General features: G+C 46.5%; 1 pseudogene; it reads right to left on the bottom strand.

Annotated features, from left to right (window-relative positions):
* Positions 1-6,785: 6,785 nt before the first annotated feature.
* LOC123928546 lies at positions 6,786-6,900 on the bottom strand (annotated as a pseudogene).
* Positions 6,901-7,343: the final 443 nt, after the last annotated feature.

Below are 7,343 nucleotides of genomic sequence, written 5' to 3'. Positions count from 1 at the left end.
GGCGTATCTACTATTTTACCTCGATTTACCCTAATTCTCACCAACTTCCTTCCAATTTCGGGGATAAGAAATCCTTCTCTCCTGCATCATGAAGCACACTACCCCATCAGTCAGCTGCCTTCTCCCCTGTTGCTAACCTCTCCATCACGACTAGCTCCTTGCTGGGGGGAGAGGGGCACACAGCAAACTTCTGTAAAGGACCTTCGCGGGCCACACAGTCTCCGCCACAACTACTCAACTCTGCTGTTGTCGCGTCGAAGCAGCCTTGGACGATACGAAATGAAAATCATGGCTGTATCCCAACAAAACCGTATTTATGGGCAATGAAATTTGAGTTTCTTATTTCACATGCAATAAAATATTATTCTCTTTTGTATTTTTTCAACCATTTAAAAATGTAGAAACCTTTCTTAGCTCATGCGTAATTTAAAAAAAAACACAGGCCATGGGCCATGTGTTGCCAACCCCTGCCTTAGCTCGTGTGGGGGTTCTCAGAGTATGGGCCGTATCAGCACCACGTGGGAACTCGTTAAAAATACCAGTTTCCGGGGCGCCTGGGTGGCTCAGTGGGTTAAAGCTTCTGCCTTCGGCTCAGGTCATGATCTCAGGGTCCTGGGATCGAGCCCCGCATTGGGCTCTCTGCTCCACAGGGAGCCTGCTTCCTCCTCTCTCTCTGCCTGCCTCTCTGCCTGGTTGTGATTTCTCTCTGTTAAATAAATAAAATATTTTTTAAAAAAATACCAGTTTCCGGGGCGCCTGGGTGGCTCAGTGGGTTAAGCCGCTGCCTTCGGCTCAGGTCATGATCTTAGGGTCCTGGGATCGAGTCCCGCATCGGGCTCTCTGCTCAGCGGAGAGCCTGCTTCCCTTCCTCTCTCTCTGCCTGCCTCTCTTGTGATTTCTCTCTGTCAGATAAATAAAATCTTAAAAAAATAATAAAATAAAATAATTAAAAATACCAGTTTCCCTGCCCCACCCCAGACCTCATAATTCAGAAACTTTGGGCGTGCAACCCGCAGTCTGTGTTCTAACAAGCTTTCCAGGTGATTCGGACACTCAAGTTTGAGAACTACTGGCCTACAAACAAAGCCCTCCTTGTTTATTTTATAAGCAAGTTCTGCTTGCAAGAAACAAAAGCGTACAACTTCAAACATCAAATTCTTTCCTTCTCTTTCCTCCAAAACTTCCAAGTGACCCGTCAGCCCTGTGCTGTCTCCATTTGCTCACCGCACACCTGTAAAATGGGAGGAGGAGTTGTAAGAACCACACGAGACGGTTGGTGCGGGGGCATGCCACGCTTCCACGGAGGGGACGGCGCGGCAGGGAGGATTTCAACTCCACATCCCACGCGGGAGACACATGGAAGGAGCAGTGTCTTCGGCCCCACACTCACTCCTCCCCGCAGAAGAGGAGAATGAGCTGCTGGGGGAGTCTGGGAGAAGGAACGGAGCCGGCCCTGCTCACGTGGCCAGCTGGGCCTCTAGTTCCTTTCCCCGAAGTCAAGGGAGAAGCTTCCCTAGGAAAACACACTCCAGAGAGCAAAGCTCAGTTCTTGGAAGGTGCCCTCTGGGAATCAGAATGAGATTCTGCAAACGGATGGATCCCAGGGCAGGGTCCACAGGGACACTGCTGAACCCTGTTTCTTCAGCTCCTGATGGAACCACTCTTTTTTGGTCTCTGAATTGTCAAGGTCTGTCAATTCCCTAATAAATATCCCCTCTGATTCAGTGAAATCTATCAGATGACCTCTGATTAAAACTTACAGTCACTAGTGAACTGTCACCCACGGGGTCCTGTACCCGCCCGAGGCTTCCAGGACAGCACTCCCTAATCTCCCTGTCTATCTGCTACCACCACCACAAGGGAAAAGTGTCGTGGGGTGTGTTGTTCTAAAACATACGTGCTGGATTTCCATTTTTCCTGTCCGCTGCAACTGAAAAATGCAGCATCTAATGCAGATAACAATCATGCCTCCAACTTTGCTGTTGGGAAAAGGACTAAAAAGACAAGAATGTGCAAAAAAGATATGCGAAGTGTGAGCCATGTGAGAAGTGCTGGAGGAACGTCGGAGAAAGTGGAGAGTCAGAGAGGTCGTCACAGAGGTGCAAGGTTGCATTTTTATAGGTGGACGATGAAGAAGAGAAATTCCAAATGAGGGAACCGCATGAGGAAAGTGAAAAAAGTCTGGAATGCGGGAAGCGGAGGAGACTTGAGAGTTGGCACAGAGGCAGGTCTGACAGCCAGACAGCTCTTGGGGTCTGACTATGCCACGGTGAGCCCCTTCAGGACTGAGTTTTTTTTAATTTTGACCCTTTGTCTTCAACAGCTCTAATCGAGTGCTTAGCACACAGCAGCAGATTATTAAATATTTGTTACATGAAAAAGCCAGTGTGTGAAATTACATTTATTCATGCTTAGCTCAGTGAGTCAGGGAGCCTAACGAACTGTGAGGAGTGCCAGCAGATGGGGCAGGCATGCAGTCAGACTAGGAAATTTTTGGATGCGTTATCGTTTCTTGCCTGATGAGCTCATCAGATGAGTCAGAAACCATTTTTCCCCAACGCTCCTGAATAGTCAGACGGTAAATGCAAACCTTATTTGCCTACACCAACTTTTTACTTTTTTAAAAAAGATTTTATTTATTTATTTGACACATCAAGAGAGGGAACACAAGCAGGGGAAGTGGGAGAAGGAGAAGCAGGCTTCCCTCTGAACAAGGAGCCCGACGCGGGGCTCAATCCTAAGACCCTGGGGTCATGACTTGAGTCGAAGGCAGACGCTTAACAACTGAGCCACCCAGGTGCCCCTCCACCAACGTTTTAGAAGAAAAACACAGTGATCACAAAAATCAACATGTTCATTTTAGAGAACTTGGAACACACCCAAAAATACACAATAAAGAGAACTGAAGTCTGTGTAATCTCTTTAACTAATGATGTAATATTATAGCAAGAATATTTTCTCACATCATTAAAGATTCTTCGAAAGTACAGGGTTTTTTGTTTTGGGTTCCTTTTTTAACATTTTATTTATTTATTTATTTGTTGGGGGAGCACAGTGGTGGGGTTGGGCAAAGGGAGAAGGAAAAGGAGACTCCCCGCTGAACAGGGAGCCCAATGCAGGGCTCAATCCCAGGATCCCAGGATCATGATCTCAGCTGAAGTCAGATGCTTAACCGACTGAGCCACCCAGGCCCCCCAAAGTATGGGGTTTTTTGATGCAATATTCCATTAATGCACACATCAAATTATTTGCAAAATTTTAACCATTCCTTTATTATTGAACACACAGCTTCTAAATATTTATGATACGCTTGTAAATGTATCTTTAAATATATCTGTCATGATTTCCATACTCAAGAGTCCTAAAACCATTCTACAAATGCTAATAAAGCATAAAAGAGAGCCAGAAAACATAGAATACTGTGTTCATATGAAATCTATAGGGGCACCTGAGTGGCTCAGTGGGTTGAAGCCTCTGCCTTCCGCTCAGGTCATGATCCCAGGGTCCTGGGATCGAGCCCCGCATCGGGCCCTCTGCTCAGTGGGGAGCCTGCTTCCTCCTCTCTCTCTCTCTCTCTGCCTGCCTTTCTGTCTACTTGTGATCTCTCTCTCTCTCTCTGTCAAATAAATAAAAAGAATCTTAAAAAGAAAGAAAGAAAGAAATCTGTAGGTTCTTCTTTTTTTTCCTATTCAAGGTTTACTTATTATTTATTTTTAGAGAGAGACAGTGCAGCATAGGAGTGGGGTAGGGACAGTGGGAGAGAATCTTCAAGCTGACTCTCCATTGAGTGCAGAGCCCCACATGGGGCTTGAATCCACAACTCACGAGCTCAGGACCAGATGCTTAGCTCACTGAGCCACCCAGTACCCCTATAGGCTCTTCTAAAAATAACACATTCCTATCATACATTTTCAGTCAAAATTCCAGCACAATTTTGAGAGGAATGTGACAAACTGATTCTAAAAATTACAAAGAATAACCATGACACAAGTAGCTAAGGCAGTTTTGAAAAAGAAGAGCCAAGACAGAGGACTTCTCTTATCAGACATCAAGACACCACAAAGCCAGCAGCGAAAATGATTGAATACTGGCACAGGAATAAACAGATCAATGGGATAAAACAGGGATCCAGAAACACACCCACATGTACATGGAAACTTCAGACACAATAGAGGGGCACCTCCAAAAACGAAGAGAAGATAGATTACTCAGGAACTGGTGCAGGGAGCCTGTCTTGCTTCCTGGAGAAAAAGCCAGTTGAGTCCTACCTCATACCACGCAGGAACGTTGACCGTAATAGATCAGATACTCTAATCTGAAATGGAAACCAATAAAGACAAGGAAAGTGTAGAAGAGTCTCTTTGTGACCTTGAATTGGAGAAGTCAGTGGGGAAAGTATCAAAACCACAAACCATCAGTGAAGAAATGGGTAGATTTCAGTAGGTAAAAATTGCGTTTCTTTTCAAAGAAGGACACCACAGACCAAGTTAACAGACAAGTGACAGCCTAGAAGAACGTATCTGCCGCCTCCAAAACTCAAGAAATTCATATGCAGAATAGAGAGGGGCGCCTGGATGGCTCAGTGGGTTAAATGTCTGACTCTTGGCTTCAGCTCAGGCCATGATCTCGCTGTCGTGGGATCAAGCCCCACATCGGGTTCTGTGCTCAGTGCAGTCTGTTCCAGATTCTCTCTCTCTCTCTCTTTCAAATAAATAAATAAAATATTTTTTAAAAGAATTAAAAACATAGACTATAGAGAGAACTTCTATACATCACCAAGACGCCGGAAGTCCAACCAAAAGAAAACTGGACAAAGAGTTAGAATAGGTAAATTACAGAAGGAGGAATATGAATGTCCAATAAATCCATGAAAACATGCTCAAACTCTCCAGTGATCAAATAATGCAATTAAAATAACAATGAAATACTATATTATAAAAACTTTAAAGTTTAATATCAAGACTTGGTAAGAATATGGGGGCTCCCGGGTGGTGCTGTCAATTAAGCATCTGTCTCCTGGTTTGGGCTCAGGTCATGATCTCAGGGTGGTGAGGTCAAGCCCCGCTACGGGCTCCAAGCTCAGTGCAGGGTCTGCTGAAGTTTCTCTCTTTTTCTCTCCCTCTGCCCCTCCCTATGCTCCCTCTCTCTAGTTCTCTCGCTCTGTCTCTAAAATAAATAATCTTTTTTAAAAAAGAAAGAAAGAAAGAAAAGAACTGGTAAGAATATGAAGGAAAGGTGGGGCACCTGGGCGGTTCAGTCATTGGGCGTCTGCCTTCGGCTCTGGTCATGATCTCAGAGTCCTGGGATCGAGCCCCGCATCGGGGTCCCTGCTCTGCGGGAAGCCTGCTTCTTCCTCTCCCACTGCCCCTGCTTGTGTTCTCTCTCTCACTCTCTCTCTCTAATAAATAAATAAAATCTTAAAAAAAAAAAAAGAATATGAAGGAAAGGTAGCCTCAAAGGCTACCGGTCTGCAGTGGTAAACCGATGAAGCCAGTTGTTAGGCAACTGAACATGTCTCAGCAATCACACTCCTGGGAATTTACTCCAGAGAGACTCGCACACAGTTCGTTCCTGGAGTCTGGCCGAGGGCGTGCATCTCGGCACAGTTTGCACAGGCAGGGAGTCAGAGCAACCTAGGGGCTGGGGGTCAAGGATATAACTCTCTTAGGCGTGGTGCAGGCATTCAGGGGGAAACTAAGCAGCCGTCAGCATTAACGAGGAGATATACACGTTCAGCCACGTGGTGAGCTCTTAAGACATAGTGTCAAGTGGGAAAAGTGTGAGAAACAAAATAAAAGCAATCGCACAAGCCAATGCCCATTTAAAACGCTCTAAATCCACGTAAATCTGAAGCCATGAGAGTGAGGTCAGGAAGAAAGGAAAAAGAGGGCCTCGTGCCAACCCAGGACGACATCATTGTTCGTGGAGGAATCAAGGCTGTTTGTGGAGAGGAAACGCAGAACTCTCAGAGTAATCAAACAGGAGGGTCCCTGGGGAAAGGGTGGCCTAAGGCCTGGGTAGCCTACACAAGCAGAGCAAAACCTAAGCCAGAGTCAATTCTGCAAATGCCTCCAGGTCAAGAGGACCAACAGATCACAAATAGCCAACGAGGCTTTCCCAAAGATCGCATCCCTGAGTAACCGCCAGGAAATAACGTCCTTGCTCTGCTATCTGTGGAAACCCTGCCCTTCGTTCCTGCCCGTGGAGTGCTCCTAACTGCTGCTATCTGTGGAAACCCTGCCCTTCGTTCCTGCCCGTGGAGTGCCCCTAACTGCTGCTAGTTTGGCATTGCCTGATTCAAATCAGTGTTTGCTCAGTAAACAAATAAACACCTAAAATTTTAATACACCTCAGTTTATCTTTGCTCCTGCTGACAGGAAGTCGGCTTCATCAGTGGGCATGAGTGAGGAGGCGGCGGCACGGAAGTTCTCATGAATGCAGGGCCTGCCATTTGTCCGGCGCGCCGTGACTACAGGTGTATTTGAATCCACAGCCCTCTGGGGTGAGCCGCTTTGCAGCCACCATGTTTTCCAATTCGTCCCCATTAAACTTAGTAAAGCCCCACTTCTTGGAGACATGGATCTTCGGGCAGTCAGAGAACTTGAACTTGGCCCTGTCTAGGGCCGCAGTTACATGCTCCCTTTTCTGCAGCTTGGCACAGATGGACATGATGACTTGGCCAATGTAGTCCTTGGCCACTGCGCCCTGGGGCTTTCCAAAGGCACCTTACATACCTGTCCAGAGCCTAGACTGGGGATAGCATGAGGTTAGACATGAATGTCCACTGGAAGATCCAAGGTCCCCTGGGCAAGCTCTATAAGCAACAGACTTCACACACTACCAAGGAGGTTACGGTTGGCGGCCATGGGGAAAGAGCACAATTGGCTTCATTGGCTGCAGACAGTTTACCTTTGAAGAGATTATGCACAGTTTCTTTCTCTCACACCCCCACATCCAGTCCATTAGTAAATTCATCATCTTCCAAATACATGCAGAATTCAGCCACTTCTCATCCCTTGTGTCAATACCACCACGGGCTTGGTCACCAAACCCTCTTCCCTGATCTTGGCCCCAGTCTCCTCACCAGTCTCTTTTGTTTTTATGTTTTCCTGCCTTTGGTCTGCTTTCGACACAGCAACCAGAATGAGCCTATTAAACAGAAGTCAGGTCACATCAACTTCTGCTTACGATCCTCTGGTTCCTTTCTCGCTCAGCATGAAAGCAAGGGCCTAATGATCCACAAGCCCCTTGAGCTGTACACCTAGCTTCTCTGGTCTTAGCTGCTCATCTCTTGCCTTGACCACTCCCTCCTGCCACCCTGGCCTCTTGCTAACCTAGCAGAT

The sequence above is a fragment of the Meles meles genome, chromosome 17, assembly GCF_922984935.1.
Source record: "Meles meles chromosome 17, mMelMel3.1 paternal haplotype, whole genome shotgun sequence".
NCBI lineage: Eukaryota > Metazoa > Chordata > Mammalia > Carnivora > Mustelidae > Meles > Meles meles.
Note: the sequence above shows the minus strand (reverse complement) of the source record. Positions and strands in the feature narration are given on the sequence as shown.